We start from the raw sequence: 16,808 nt of genomic DNA on the forward strand, positions 1-16,808 counted from the left end.
TGGCAAAGATACTGGAGTGCTTTGCCATTCCCTTCTCCAGCTCATTTTACAGATGAGGAACTGAGGCAAACAGGGTTAAGTAACTTCCCCCAGGGGATTTTTAAGTGTCTGAAGTTGGATTTGAACTCAGAAATGTGTCTTCCTGATTCCAAGCCTAGTGCTCTATTTCACCACCCAGTCACTAACACACAAGCAAAACATTTAAGTGTTTGCTGAATTGAATGTGAATAACTTCAAAAATGAATCTAATTAAAATAAGAAACATTAGTTATCAGAGAACTATGTTCATAAAATCATGGTTATAGGAAAAGGATTATACCCCTTACCCATTGGACACTGGTGACCATGGAAGCCAAAGGAAATAGAGGAATGCATTAATCTTCATAAATTTGAAGTTGATAATACAAAGGCTCAAGATGGCCATAGAGCACAAACACTAAGGCTTCTTCTATGACAGAAAAGGTTAAGAAAGATCCAGTGCTTGATGCCCTTTAATTAGAAAGCTCCTAATAAAACCTAGGCAGCTTATCACTTTACTTAAGGAGAAAAGACGCAGAAAGTAGGAAAGCAAGAGAGGAAATTTAAGGAATGGCAAGTAGCCCAGATTGGCTGGAGCATAGGAAGCATAAAGGGAAGTAATAAGAGATAAAACTAGATAAGTAGATTGAAGACCTAGAATGACAGACTATTTAGTTTAATACTCTATTATGTAGGCAACAGTCACTCAAAGCTTTGAGCAGGGGATTACATAACTGGGACTATTCTCTAAAGCTTAATCTGGAAACAGTGTATGGGATGAAAAGAGGAGCAGAGAAAATTGTGGAAGGATTATTAGACAACAAGTGTCCAACAGAGAGGTAATAAGACCCTGAACTTTGTCAGTAGCAGAAGGAAGGAGGCAAATGGGATAGATAAAGTAAATTTTGGGGGAGCAGTATTGACAAGATCTGGTGAACAATTAAATATTGGACAATGGATAAAGAAAAGTAAAGATTATTCAGTGTTAATATCTGGCTACCTAATGTCATTAAAAAATAAGAGTCAGTGAAAAGGAAGTGTTAATTTGTGGTAGAAGAGGTAGTTTCTTATAACATAAAGAGAAAGGGTTTGACCTGGTTTTGAATCTCATCTTGGTTGCTGACTACATGAGTTATAAGGCCCTTTGACTCAATCCTATGATGGATCAGTTTGGGTTACGTTGTTTTTTGAGGGGGTTGATGGAATATCCTACTAGAAATATTCAGTAAGCTATTTAAAATGTGAATCTGGGGGAAGCTAGGTGATACAGTGGATAGAGCCTCAACCCTAGAGTCAGGAGGACCTGAGTTCAAATCCAACCTCAGATATTTAAGAATTACTTAGCTGTGTGAACTTGGGCAAGTCACTTAATCCCATTGATTTGCAAAAAAATAAATGTGAATCTGATGCTTGGGAGAAAAGTCCAGGCATGAATGTCCAGAAAGATATGGATTCTGAAAAAGAAAGGATTTTCATGAATCTTTTTCCTCTTTCAAAGGAAAACTCTGAGTTTTAGAAACCTTGGGGACATTTAAAAATACAATAAAATGATGGATAGTAAAGCTTATTACATGATACTATCTAGGGGCTGTATGCTGTAAGTGCTCAATAAATCTTTATTGAATAGAATCCTCCCTACTTCTCACATTTCCCATCCCCTCACCCCTACTCTCTGACTTCCTTCCACTCCCAATATCAAAAGTGGATACAATCTCAAGGGAAATTCAAACCTATTACATCCTATTTCATTCATTTATTTTAACTCCTTTGTTAACATCACATTGCCAGTTATTTCAGATCTTGAACTTAAACTTAACAGTTTGCAATTATACTTTCATGATGCACCTGTATGGCACCTTGGGCTGCCAGAAACCAGTAATGCTCATTTATTAGGAAACCCCTACTGACACTATAAAAAGATTATATAGCTATCAGAGACCTAACAAAGCCTTAGGCTAAGAAGAGAGAGCTTTGTACAACCAGGGCCAGTTCCATTCCCCACCTGCCTACACAGATTGTTCTGATTTGGTCCTGCTCCATGTTACCTTCCACAACTATTGTTTGATCTCTACCTTAAAAACTAACAACATCAAGAACCAGTGAGTCCTGTGGATTGGCCTTTTTGCTTTTGCTAACCCCTGTGGACAATGACTCTCATGCTAATGCTATCTAACACTTTTATAGGTATTACTCAACTGGTAATGGTAAATGAAGTTAGGTGAAGACATTAGCTTAACCAGGTTCTCAATTAGTTTCTTATATTTTTTTAAGTTACAGATTTAATTCCATTGCACAGCACTGACTCCTCCATCATTTAGTTTTCAACCTATACTTGAATTAGAATAACTTCTACAACACTATTGACAAATGCTGTCCTGCTCTCTCCTTGAAGATCTCCAAGGAGGGAGAAACCACTACAACCCATTCCAAATCTTAATAGCTGTTTAGGAAGTTTTTTCTTACAGTGAGTTTAAATCGACCTTTTTGCAATAGGAACCCCTACTTCTATTTCTCCCCTTTGGGACCAAAGAGTTGCCCCTTCTTCCCATTACAATCCTTCAGTTATTTGAAGACAACTATGATACCCCACCTACATTTCTTTTCCAAGAGCTAAAATTGAACTAGAGTGCTGGAACTGAAATCCGGAAGACTTAATTTTCCTCAATTGAAGGTTGTGGTCTAGTTCTCATTTTATTTTGGTTCTGTAGAAGACCTTCTCCTCAATTGAAGGTAGTGGCCTAATTGTTACTTTATTTTGGTTCTATAGTCATTAAGAGGTACTGATCTGGTTAAGTCAAATGAGACTCCCCTGAACTAGTTATTAGTCCTCTTTTGGAGGATGATTAGATGTTAAACTTTCACCCATTTTCTCACAAATGGGGTGAGGTGGGACAGTATCATTACAAGGGTAGGTATTAAGAATTGTAGGAGAGAATAGCACAAAGAGTAGTAGAAGGTGAGTAGTACCTTACTACCCGCTTAGAATTGGGCAGTAAGAGTGGTTCTGAGGCTTCAAATGTCTTATAGACTTCTCTTCTATTGGCAGCTCATAACTTTAACTTTAGAGAGATGAGTTCCAACAGTAGGAAATTCCAGTGTTTCTTCTTTACAGCCTATGGGCTTAGAAGTGACCACTGCTTCAGTAGAGATCATTGCATTTCTTTGATGGAAGGGTATTAAAAGGAGATATGATTTTGGACTTGTCTTCTTAAAGGGAAGCACTATAATCATGCTCTAGTTTAGTGCCATGATGTAAAAAAAAAATCTATCACTTCCTGGGGAAACTAGGTAGCCTGGAGCAAAGGAGCCTTGGGGTGTGGCTGTGGTGATGGGAGGCACAGATTTGAAGGCTATTGTAGGGCTGTTACTTGTTCCAAAAGATACCTTGGTTTAAGAGTATTTCTTAACCTGTAATCTATGGAGACTGACCCATAGATGAATTTCTGGGGATCTGTGAACTTGGATAGGAAAAAAAAAATTAAATTTTTATTTTCCTTAATCTCTAAAATTGTTTCTATATATATATCTCTTCAATTATTTAAAATATTATTTTTTTTAAGGTTTTAGCAAGGCAATGGGGTTAAGTGGCTTGCCCAAGGCCACACAGCTAGATAATTATTAAGTGTCTGAGGCAGGATTTGAACTCAGGTACTCCTGACTCCAGGGCCAGTGCTCTATCACTGCGCCACCTAGCCATACCTTAAAATATTATTCTGATTAGGGACCCCTGCCATACAAAAAAGTTAAGACTACTTTGCTCTAGAGGAAAGAAGTAAGTGCAATGGAGCAATGTTGAAGCAAATTTGTACTTCAAAATAATAGCTAAGATTTATAGTACTTACCATGTGCTAAGCATTTTAATCATCTAATTTTATCTTCACAACCATGAGAGGAAGGTGCTATTATTATCTCTATTTTATAGATGGAGAAACTGAGGTTGACGGAGATTAAATGACTTGCCTAGGGTCACACAGTCAGTGAATGAGGTCAAATTTGAACCCATGTCTCCCTGACTCCAAGTCAAGAGTTCTACACTTAACCATCTAGCTCAATGAAAGGAAAGAGTAAATGACAGAATGAATAGGCACTTTCAGGAAGAGGTGGGTTTTCACTCACTTGAGGAATAAGAGCTACAGCTGAACAACTACTTGTCCTGTGTATAGTAGAAGAGATTTTTGTTTAGTTATAAGCTGATTTGGATGGTCTCTGAGTTTTCCTACAATTCTGTAAAACTGCTATTTGGAGGGTTAGAAAGTTAAACTTTCTAGAACCCTATCATCCCCCAGTTATATTCCTAAAGAGAACAACACCTTTAACATCTTCAAACTAATTTTATCTTCTTGTTTTCTCCCCCTCAAGGACTCCCTTCTAAACTTGAATTTAATATGAATTTGATATGCAAGCTGGGAAAAGTCATATATTCAATCTGGACATCAGTTTCTTCACAGGTAAAATGAGATGATCAGACTCTCTGACCTTTGAGATTCTTTGCAAGCTTTTAAATCCTATACTTCTCTAATCCAATGAAATGTTGGTCCAGTCTGACCTTGCTTAACTTATGCAATTCAATGAGATCATAGACTTAGGGATGACTCTCCAACTAAAACAACAAACATAATTAGGATGAAATTAAAAGGATGTGGTGACTAACACATGAAGAAAGAAGACAGGAATGAAATGGCATGTATGATTTTGTGCATCTGTTATGAATGTTATTTGCTGAGGGAAATTTAACAAGGTCCTTCCATAAACCTGCTTTCATTAAAAGTCAGAATCAAGTGGGCAATACAGAAAACTGGACTTGAAGTGGAGCCTGGAGCTGAGAATGAGAGGAAAGCAGAGCTGAGAACAGAGGGTTGAATATTCTCAAACATCAGTATTGGGTGAACATTAAGGAGAGTAACACTGAGATTGAAAAAAAAAGAGAGATAAAATACCTGCATCTCTACCAGAAAACAAAACAAAACAAAACACCTGTATTGACTGAAGTCACTGGAGACCAAGAGAGAATCCCCTTCTTCTCATTCATTCTTGGGATTAGAAAAGTAAACCAAGAAATAAAGGCAAAAGAGCAGGGGTTGGCAACCTTTCCAAAGTGACCCTCCAGCCAAAAGCTCATTTATTCATTCTGTCTGGAGTAGAAGATAAAATTAGGGGGTGGAGGGTGGCAAGAGGAATGCCACTAGAAGGGGAGGTGAGTGCTCCTTTCTTAGAGTCTTAAAGGCTTTTCTGTCTTCAATCTCAGCTATTAAAATGCAAATACCCCTGGGAGAGGTCACACCTTTGGGGTAGGGGTGGGGTTAGCATAAATGGGATACAAGATAGGCCCCTGGAGGAGGGGAGAGGAGCATGCCAAAAGGGAGGAAAGTGGAGGAGGAGATGATAGGGGAAATTGGAGGGTGCCAAAGACTTGCTTAATTTTCAATCTTCTTTTTAGGGTGGAGCTCCCATTAAAGCCCTATCCCTAAAGAGGTGTTTGGTTCACTTTAAAACAGTTTCTGAATGTTATCAGGATCTGGAAAAGGAGTTATTTGTCTATATTCACTATTATGTAAGGATTCAAAGATATTTACAACTTCTTTCTCTAATGACCTAAGCAGTTCACCTTTTCCAAATGAAACAACTAGAAAAGTTAATAATAAATCTGAAATATCTCAGGTCTTGGAAAAATAGTCCTGGCTGGAGAAAACTACCTGGGTAATTCTGAGGAACCTATTGCACTTACTTTAGAAAAATTCTAGTCATGAGAATTTTGAAGTTTTCTCTCAACCACAGTGTGTCTTCTAGTGTGGGTCATCTTGTTTATTTATTTAGTTTATTTTGGCAGCCTTGGGGAAAGGAGGAAAGTTCAGATTTGTAATTTCATTGTTACTTTTTCTAAGGCTATCCATTTAACTTTGAGGTATCTATATAAACCTCTTTCACCTCTGCCTTCTCCTTGCCTCCCAAAAGAAGTAGGGGTGGTTTATTCTCCACATAAGATCTTTTAAAGGAAAGGCATCATTGCACTTTTTTTAAAAATAAGAAACATTGAAAACTTTTTAGCAATCCAAGACTTCTAGATGAAGAACCTGAGACCTTAGAAAGGAAAAGTAACTTAATCAAAGTCACCCAAATATTTAGGACAGCAGAATTGAGAATGGTATCCAGGATCTCTGCCAGAAAGACAACATGCTATATAAGATAAAATTCTGGCCTTTTCTTGAGGAAGACACATGGGCAAAGCACTTATTGTCTCTGATTCTTACTTTTTTCAACTATAATACCCATATTACCTCTCTCCTTAACTATAGTCTCATTCTGAGGCATCAATGAAGTTCAGATGACCCTGGGTTTTTGAAGGCTACATTAATGATCCCCAAGCTCTGGATGGTCCTACCAAGCTGGAAAAGAGCTTCTATTGTCTATTATCTCAGATCCAGCTTAAATACATTTAGAAAAAATCATCACCAAGTTGGTCACAGGGTAATTTATTTTTTTGTCCATAGCAATCCTTGAAGACCATCTATTAAGTTATTAAGGAGTGATTATGATCTGCTTCACTGAAGGAAATACCCACACTGATTAAATTACAGATCTCTGAAACATTACCCACCTTATACGACTAATCATGAGAAAAGTACTCTGCAAAACTTGAAAGTACTGTTTAATGTGAGCTGTTATAATTTCCACTTGCCTTCAACTGGGGTTATCATAATAGGCTCTGGGGTACTCAACATAATTTTTTAAAACCTATTAAATCCAACAAGGTAATGTTTTGTATTGTTTGTTTTTTTCCCATGGAAAAAATATTCTTGCTAAATATGATGAGCAAATAATTCACAATTATTTTCTCCCACCCAGGATTTTACTGTGTTGAGAGGATCAGCTTTGTTTTTTCATGAAAGGGGTCAGTAATGTCTAGCCCTAAGGTTCATCTGTGTAGCTAGACAATGCCTATGAGTACCACTGGGTGTCACTGGCAGCTCTATAACAGGTGGGGAGGGGCAGAGATGAAAGGAAGAGAAGAAAAAAAGAAAATAACAAATATTATAAGTGAAGATGATATAGAGAAGGGAAATCCAGAGAGTACTATTAATTTTTGTTGCCAATATGTTAGGGAATTAGACTTGTAATTAAAAATCAGACCAATCACAAATGAAGGAGACATCCCTACCTTTATAAAACAGGACATTCTGCAGTGTCTAAACTAGTTCCATTAGCTAATGAAAAGTACAATATCATAATTTGGTAAAATGTCTAATTTGCATTATTGTAGAATAAAAATGTTCATGAAGAAAAAAATCATTTGTTAGCATTAAATCACATATGAATTACTTTTTCCTATAATAGTAAATGCCTGTAGAAAAGCAGTAAATAGTAAATGACATTTAGCAGTATCTGACACATTATTTTTTGTTCAGTTGTGTCCAGCTCTTCATGACTCCATTTGGGGTTTTCTTGGCAAGGATACTGGAATAGCTTGCCATTTCCTTCTTCAGCTCATATTATAGATGAGGAACTGAGACAAACGGGGTCAAGTGACTTGCCCAGGCTCACATAAGTATCTGAGTTTAGATTTGATAATTACTTCCAGATTACAAGTACAATGCTCTATCCACAGTGTCAGCTAGTAGGTGCTGTATAAATGCCCTTTCCTTCCCCACTTTATAGTTTGCAGAGTTCTTAACTTACATTATTTCATTTGAGCTTCTCAATCACCTTATTAGTCAGATAATACAGGTATTATTTTCCCTATAGTTCAAATGAAGAAGCCAGGACTCAGAGATGTATAGTACCTTGTCTGGGGTCACTACTAAGTAACAGAGACAGAATTTGAACACAGGCCTTTTCCAGCACTCTATTCATTAAACTGCACTGCATCTCTCTTTATATAAATAGAAACCATAGTAAAGGTAAACCCTTTCTAACTTAAAAGTCATCACTGGAAAATATTTCCTTACTCCTAGCCTATCATAAAATTGGTCATACTTCCTTGAGGAAAGTTTTTTCTACAGATGAATTTATTAACATCTATATATTATTCTACAATCTGGGCAAAATAGAATCTAAGCTGCAAGAAATTCATTTTAAAGAATATTTTTATTTTTTCTCAATTTGAATTCTAAATTCTCTTCTTTCTTCCTCTTGTCCCTTCTTTCAAAGACAAGTACTTTGATATAAATTAAACATGTGCAGTCATGTAAAACAAATTTCCATATTAGCCATGTTGCAAAAGAGAATGCAGACCAAAAACAAAACAAACCAAAACAAGAAAAAAACCCCCCCCAAAAAATATACTTCAAACTGCATTAGAATTCCATCAATTCTTTCTCTGGAGATAGATATAATTTTTTCATCATAAATCCTTGGGAATTGTCTTGAGTTATTGTATTTCTGAGAAGAGCAAAGTCATTCATAATTGACTATAGAACAATATTGCTGTTACTAAGTACAATGATTTCCTGGCTTTGCTCAATTCACTTTGTGTCATTTCATATAAGTCTTGTTAGGTTTTCTGGAAACCATCTTGCTCATCTTTTTTTTAAAGAACAATAGTACACCATCATAATCATATACCACAATTTATTTAGCCATTCCCCAATTGATAGACATTCCCTCAATTTCCAATCCTTTGACATGACAAAAAGAGCTATTATAAATATTTTTGTAAATAAGGATTTTTTCCTTTCTCTTTGATCTCTTTGGGATACAGATCTTGTACTGATGTTGCTGAGTGAAAGGATAGTTTTATATAGCCCTTTGGAAGTAATTCCAAATTGCTCTCCAAAATGGTTAGATGAGTTCACAACTCCCCAAGAGTGCTTTATTGTCCAAATTTTTCTACACATCCTTTTCTGTCATATTAGCCAATGGAGAGATATAAAGTGGTACATAAGTTATTTTACTTTGAATTTTTTCTAATCAATTGTAATTTAGAACATGTTTTCATATGACTATTGCTAGCTTTGATTTCCTTTCTTTATAACATTTCTCAACTGGGGATATGATTTATAGTCTTATATTGATTCATTATATTTTTGATAAATGAAGCATTTATTAGAGGAAACTTGCTATAAAATTTCTCCAGTTTCTTGCTTTCTTCTGATTTTGGCTACATTGGTTTGGTTTCCACAGAATCTTTTAATTTTATGTAACCAAAATTACTGATTTTACATCTTGTAATGCTCTCTAGCTTGTTTGCTCATAAATCCTTACCTTATCCATAGATCTGAGAGGTAAAGTGTTCTCTGTTCCTCTAATTTGTCCTTTATTTATAAATCATGTTTCCATTTTGATCTAATCTTAGTATGCTGTGTGAGATATTGGATTGTACCTAGTTTCTGTCAAACTGCTTTCCAACTTTCCAGAAATTACTTATCAATAGTGAATTCAAAAAGTGAATTATAAAAAAGTAGCATAAGTCAAAACAGCAAGGACCCATTTTAATAATTGGAATTATTGCTTTTCCTCAAGTCAATTATAACTCTGTCCTCTGAAATGATAATTTCTTTCTTCTTCTTTTAGATAATCCCAATAGCTCTGGACAGAAAATAAGCACTTTTTGAAAAATGCTTTGAAGACATAATGTAGACCTGATAGTGCTAGTTAAAAATAGTATTATTTATTTATTCCTACAAATTCTAATCTTCCCTTCACCTGCCACCCCTCAAACTTTAGAGGAAAAGAAAACAATTCTCTTCCCTCCTCCCCAAAAAAGGAAACTTTTCAGTATGCATAAGCTCTTAAAACAGAATGAGTTCTATAATTTCTTTTGAAATGCTGAATTTATTGACCTATAAAATAAGTTAAAGGAAGTCAAAGATAAAATATCTTTTAAATGGTTTCTTTTGCTTATTGATTAAATTAAGCAGGTTTCTTGTTATTAAAAATGGAGGGGCTGGGTGGTACAGTGGTTAAAGGACAGGCCCTGGAGTCAGGTATACCTGAGTTCAAATCAGGCCTCAGACACTCAGACACCTAGCTTTGTGGCCTTGGGCAAACCACTTAACCCCATTGCCTTGCAAAAAACCTTAAAAAAATGGGGGGGGGGAGAGCCTCTGCAATCCACCCTTCCTTCCATCAAACTCACATTTGCTGACCTCTCTTCCTATTCCCTCTGTCCCATTTAGAACAAATAGTTGAACTCTCTCTGATTTGGAGTCCTATAACAGATAATAATATTCCCTTGCACTCATGCCCTCTTCAAACTTGGAAATTTTCTTTGCTCTAGCTTTGGAGCAGAGATTCCACAATACATGTTTGATCTCTTCACGCTCCATTTTCATTCATCTTTCACACTCTCTATCAGTTGGGAAAATACAAACAGTATGGTTCAGTTTTAAGGTTAAGAACTGACAGCATCCATAAACATTTTCATAATAAATACTGAAGTATCTGTTGCCAAAGCTCAAAGTCTTTGGTGGGAGGGGGGGGGGGGAATTTTGGGTAGATGAGTGGTAAAGATTGGGGAGGAGTGAGAAGTCTTCAATTTCCTGACAAATTTTCTAATGCAGTAGACATGTGTAGAACACCAATCAACAAACTGATGGGACTAATAATCAAGAATTGGGTTTATCTGGGGTGGCTAGGTGGCATAGTGGATAAAGCACTGGCCCTGGAGTCAGGAGAACCTGGGTTCAAATCTGATCTCAGACACTTAATAATTATCTAGTTGTATGGCTTTAGGCAAGCCACTTAACCCTGTTTGCCTTTCAAAAACCTAAAAAAAAAAGAATTGGGTTTATCTACCCCAATAATTTAGGCATTTCAGGGAAGTATGACAACCTGAGAGGAAATAAGTGAATATATATATAAAAGGATGAAGTACTACCAAAGTGGGGGGGGCAGTTATCAGTTGTAAGCTTTGAAACTGTCATCTAATAATTATTTTTAAATGGTCATTCCATTTTCTGAAAGATGTATCTTTTGGGAAATGCTTTTCTACAGGCAACTTAAAATGCAGCAGAGTTCCTGGGATACAGGAGAGAAAGAGGACCCTCAGTGGATGGCAGTGAAAGAGAAGGCTTCCCACTTAAAAAATATGATAGCTAACATTTCTACTGTGCTTTTAAATTAAAATGACTGTGAGCTATATTCTAGAGGCATTTCACAGATGAGAAAACTGAGGCTCATTCAGGTAAAGTGGCTTGCCCATGATCACCTAACAAATGAAATGTCTCCACCAAGAAAGTGCCACATGAAATGAGTCATTTAGAACAGAATATGAACTGGCAGGCACAGGTGCTTCATAATAATTATAATAGTTATTGAATGAGTACATGTTTTGCCCTCCATTAAAATGGAAGATATTTTCTTTTTGATCATGACAACATATGGTACATTTCTAAGAAGGCAGGAAACAGCCTTTTTTCTTGTGGGCTAGTAGATCTGGGTTTCTTTCCTTTATTCTACAGGAATCTTTTGAAGTTTCCCAACTCTCAGGGCAAAACTTGCCATTTCTAGGATATTTTTCATTTATTTTTTTAAAAGGAGCTATTTTCAGAATTTTTCAAGAATAACCATAATGGAGAAGAGAGAAGTTCTTTGAAATTGGAATGAATATACCAGAAAGAGCAATGGATACTGAAAATAAAATAGTCTGAGAAGAGCCTCCTTTTGCTTCCCATCATGTGTTACAAAAGATGAAGTGGCCCTCTTCAAATAGTAGGAGTCTGCCAGTTGGCCAAACCAGTGGCATTCCATTACAGAGATTAAAACCAACTTTATGATTGTGGTGCAAATAATAAAGGGTCTGGCAAGGCTTCCTTCCAAAATAAAAGCTCATTTATTTTCTGAGGTGTATAATTTGGTTGTAAATATTTCCTTTGGGCCAAAATGGCCCAGATTGGGTTTTAACCTGGAATACATCACTACTTTGCTTGAGACAAATGGAATCCGTGTGGTCCATCCACATCTATCCACTTGGGACCCAGAGGATTTCAAGTCTAGCTTACTTCTTCATGAGCCTCTCTGACTGGACCTAGTGTGGTCTAGTGGGTAAAGCATTAGACTAAGAGGCAGGAGGCTTTAGGTCTAGACTGAGTTCACTGAGCTGCTACATGAACTTGCGTAACATTAAATTTCTTTGGCTCTGGCTTTTTTCTCCATCCGAAAAATGGGTATTCCATCACTTACTCTTCACTCACAATTATGTTGTGAGTCATTCCTTCTTGGGAACTAGGAGAAGGTACTATGACCACCTTGATCACTATATTAGCCTAATCTTTCCATTCCTTTTGTGTTCAAATTTTATTGATTTTTTAAAAGTCATCCAACAATGACTAATATTTGTATAAAAACCATGGCCAAATTCTTCCTTGGGTTGTGTGGGTGGCTTGCTGTGACTTAAATGGGGGCTGACCACACACATTTGGGGTAGAATTTGGCCCATAATGTTTAACCAATCTCACCCAGACATAAACAAATCTTTCTACTTCTCTAAGTAGTTTAAGAAAATAATATTTTTTGTTCTATATCATATTTGTCAATTGTCCTGCCCTATCATTTTTTAACCTCCTAAAGTCAATTGTCCTGCCCTATCATGTTTTTTTTAACCTCCTAAAGTCTCCATTTGTCCAATTGTGTTATAGTTATTCAAAAGAACCGGATCTGTCTCTCTGTCTCTGTCTCTGTCTCTGTCTCTGTCTCTGTCTCTCTCTCTCTCTCTCTCTCTCTCTCTCTCTCTCTGTGTGTGTGTGTGTGTGTGTGTGTGTGTATGTACACCCATTGATTTTTTCCAAATAATTGCAAAGGCAGGCTTAAACTAAGCACAATGGTTAATGTTATCAGAAAGAATAAGACAATCTCCTTTAGGGTTTTCAAAATCTGTCACCCCACAGTGGGCTTAAGAAAAAGGTACAGAAAAGGGTAGGTCAGTGGGGGTAGGGGAAAGAGAAGAATTTTCAGTTAACCTAAAGTGTCAATGAAACCCAAGTAGAAATTAGATTGTTAGCTCCCTACAGTTCTGAAGCTCTGTTCCAGAGAAATTCTCAAAGTTTCATTTATTGTGTAATCACCTGCTGGGAGATGGCAGGGGAGTGGTCTCTCCAGAACTAAGCTCCTCTAAGCCCTGACCCCAGAGCAGTATGTCAAGCAAAATGTTACATTAAAAAATAGCTCCCTGAGGAGCATGAAGGTCCCAGGGCTAAGATTAATGATCAAACAAAGTTGACAAGATTTTATCATTTTTCCAATCAATTAGGGTCCCATAAAACCCATACAAACACTAATTGCCTAGTTGGCAATCAGTTTTTGGGATAATCACCTGATTTAGATGAGTAACTCAAGAGTTATATGGCTAAATATTCAAATGTGGCCATGATAGATAATATAAAAAAGAAATCCAAGTGAATCTGTGTTTAAGAAATAAAGGATCACCAGGGTTAGTTTGTGAAGGGTTTTGTTAATTTTAGTGACTAGTGCTGGCCTCTGTCTTCAAGTAAACTGCCTGGAATCATTTGGTAAGGTTCATTGGGAGTTAAATTCTTCTGTATAAATTGCCTGAAGAATGCTGAAATCACCTCCACGGAGTCCACCTAATGCTTAGGTATATAGCAAGGAAGATGGAATTCAAGATCACTCTATATTGGAAAACCATAATGCTGAGGCATCATGAAAAACTGATTGAAGGAGTATTAGCTTTAACTCAGAATCAAACCCACAAAAGCAAATAATTCAGACCATGAGTGTTTGAAATGTCATTTTGTTTGTGGTTATAGTGTTTGAGTCTAAAAGTTGATAGTCCACTGAGATAAAAAGTGAGTGGAAAACAAAGTGGAAACTCATCTTTTAAAAGGGCACAATTCTATCCTCATTTGATGCTAATACTCAAGCTACCTTTCGTAATTGTGACACTTTTATCTCAGTGAGTTTCTTAAAGTCTTCTTATATCTCCCAGATGCAAAAGTAAGTCTACATTGAAGACCATCTGCTGTTTTGAAAGTTGTTTTCAACAGTCTGGACTCTAGTTTCCGAAAAACAATCATTTCCTTGCATCCAGGTGACCTTTTAAATGCTAAAAAAACAAAAACTCTATTCCCACCCCACAAAATACCAAATGTACTGCTTTTTAAAATTTTTTTACTTTTTTTTCAAATGTACTGCTTATAGAAGTCTCCATGGTTCTGTTTATGCAAACTAGTAAATTCATCCTGAAATGATTGCAAATTGTATAACCCAGGTGGAACACTGCCATAGGATGATGTCACATAATCAAAAGTTAATAATGGAACAAAAAATGCAATTTAAATCATGTTTCCTGTGCTTCTGGAAGTTTCACCCCCCCCCCCAGGTAAATGAAAAAGGATAATTTATACTTGACACAAAGAATCAAATGTCCATGAAGTTGCTTCATCTGCTACCCATCCCATCCTCTTCTCTCCCAAGAATAAAGAAAAGAGTATTTGGTAAAGTTCAGGAGGTCCCAAGTGATTTTCTAATGTCTTTCAAAGACTAGAATACTTTTCATGTTTCATAAAATAAGTTGAAGTGGTTTGGACTTATATTCTTAGTAGTTGGAGAGACTGGGCCTGTTAATTTCATTGATGGGAATGGTGAAGGTGAAGAATTTTCCTTCTCCTAATGCATTCATTTTCTAACCTTTAAGTAATGCCTTAAATTATAATACTCTTAAAAAAACCCCAGTCATCTGAGAGTACAGAACTAAGGGTTAGGATAATTGGGTTCTAGTCTCAAGCTTTGTCACTGCCTCTCCATATAACTTTGGGAATGCCTCTTAATCTTTCTATCTCAGTTGCTTCTTTGAAAAGAGCATAAGATTAGAGGTACACAGATTCAATGCTGTACGAATCTTCAGAAACTATTCATCTACATCTCACAATTTAGAGTTTGCCTTATTAGGGTTTTTGGTGGAACAAATTAGACAATAGAAGTGAAAGTCCTTTGAGATGTCTGTTCATTTATTTGGTACCCACTCTCTACAGAGGGTACTGTGGAAGATGCACTGAAGGGTTCAAAGAACAAGAAGAAACAGACCCTACCCTTAGGGAGTTTACATAGTCTTCAAGACTTAATGATAGATAATCTTCAGGTTGTTACTGCAAAAAAAATCTGTCACCCTGTAGTCAAGCTGATATTCAGCCTCTATGAATTTAGGCTAATCTTTAGAAAGCAATTCAGAACAGGACCCATATTTAAGATCTTCTCAGTTTGTTAAGGCCTTCCAAGGCTTTTATTCCACTGACATTGAATTTAAAAACCCCAGGACATCTTTGAGTCACTGTGATGAAATCAGACTAGGACTTGGAGATTAGGGAGCACAAATAAACAAATAACTATAAAACTCAGCACTCTGGAAGAGATTTCTTTTGGCTAGGGAGGAGTAGATATTAAGACTTCATGAAAAAGTATTTAAGAAGACAATGAAGGATGGATAGGCTTTTAAGAGATTGAAAAGGTTGGAAGGACATTCTAGGCTGAAGGAACAGCATCAAGAAAGGCATGGAAGTGAGAAAGTGAGGAATGTGTTCTGGGATCAAACAGTCCATTTTGACTATAATGAGAAGAGTAAGGAAAAAAGGAAAGAACAATTTATGAAGTGTCTGCTATGTATGTGCTGGACTTTGAAGTGCAAAACAAATGTTATTTCATTTAATCTTCACAACAACCCTGGAAGGTAAGGATTATTATTATTTCCATTTTGAAGTCCAAGAAACTGAGATAGACAAAGGTTAAGATTTGTTCAGAGTTATACAGAAGTATTTAAGGACAGAATTGAACTCAGGTCCTCCTGATTCCAGGTCCAGCATTCTATTGACTTCACCACCAACCCTTCTTTAATGATATTATAAGTGAAGGGGAATAGTAGGATAAAAGGCTAGGAAGGAAAATAGGGATCATGTGAAAATTCTGGAAGGTTTGAATTTTATTTGGAAGGTAGCATGATGTCTTTGATCGTTTCTGAGTGAGTAAGTAAAAATGGTCAATGCTGTGCCTTAAAAAGATAAATCTAACTATGATATTTAGGATGAGGCTGAAGAAGAGAAGATTGGGATGGGACAACCAATTAGAAGGCAATAAAATTGGAAAAAAGTAATTGAAAATACTATGCAAATTAAGGATATTAATTGGGACAGATCTGTGATTTCATCACTAGGAACTTCCATTGAGAAAACTCCCTCCACCAGTGCAGGTTGGCACATTGTTCAAGACTGAAAAATGAAATGATTTACCATAGGTCATACAACTAGTATTTCTCAGAGGGAGAACTTGAATATTTGGAGTCAAGCCTTTCAACTCTGAGGTTGACTTTCTATCTGCTGCCCCATATTGCTCTAGATATTATTATAATTATACATTTTAATCTTAATTTAATACTGTGATCATTACCTCAGGGTATTGAAATAAAAAACATAATAAAGAGAATCCTCACTGAAGTGGTGGTAGTGAAGGCTTCTAATGACAGAGGGAAAGGAAAATGAGAGATTTTAGAACATCCTTATTCTGAGCTGTAATTTTTCACTCCCAAGTTTCAAAGCACGATCTCATTTTTTTAGGAACTTTTCATAAAAAAGAAACTCATTTCCACCACCACTACCATCCCCTTTCCTTTCAATGTTTCCTAGGGCTGATTATAGAAGCATGACTTGATTTTTCAATTTCAAACATTTGGAGGGGGTTGGGGAGTGGGAATTCCAATAGACTACAGACAGGAAATGAATACCATACACACCCACAATGAGGCAGATGCTTTTTAATGTGACACTTAGGTAAAAGAAAATGATTGTTTTTACACTTCTTTTATTCCTTTTTTTATTTTTCCCTTTATTGGTTATTTCTTTGGAAAATAT

General features: G+C 36.3%; 1 protein-coding gene and 1 long non-coding RNA gene across 2 annotated transcripts in view; one reads left to right on the top strand and one right to left on the bottom strand.

The window, feature by feature from the left end:
* Window positions 1-6,762, top strand: part of LOC141504435 (uncharacterized) — an 18,883-nt gene extending 12,121 nt beyond the window's left edge. The window contains exons 2-3 of the long non-coding RNA XR_012473369.1: window positions 4,378-5,212; window positions 6,507-6,762. This is a non-coding gene — a long non-coding RNA (uncharacterized LOC141504435). The remainder of the gene's footprint in view (window positions 1-4,377; window positions 5,213-6,506) is intronic.
* Window positions 1-16,808, bottom strand: part of ISM1 (isthmin 1) — a 111,447-nt gene that overhangs the window by 75,438 nt on the left and 19,201 nt on the right. The window lies entirely within an intron of this gene.

This window comes from Macrotis lagotis, chromosome 1 (assembly GCF_037893015.1).
Source record: "Macrotis lagotis isolate mMagLag1 chromosome 1, bilby.v1.9.chrom.fasta, whole genome shotgun sequence".
Taxonomy (NCBI): domain Eukaryota; kingdom Metazoa; phylum Chordata; class Mammalia; order Peramelemorphia; family Peramelidae; genus Macrotis; species Macrotis lagotis.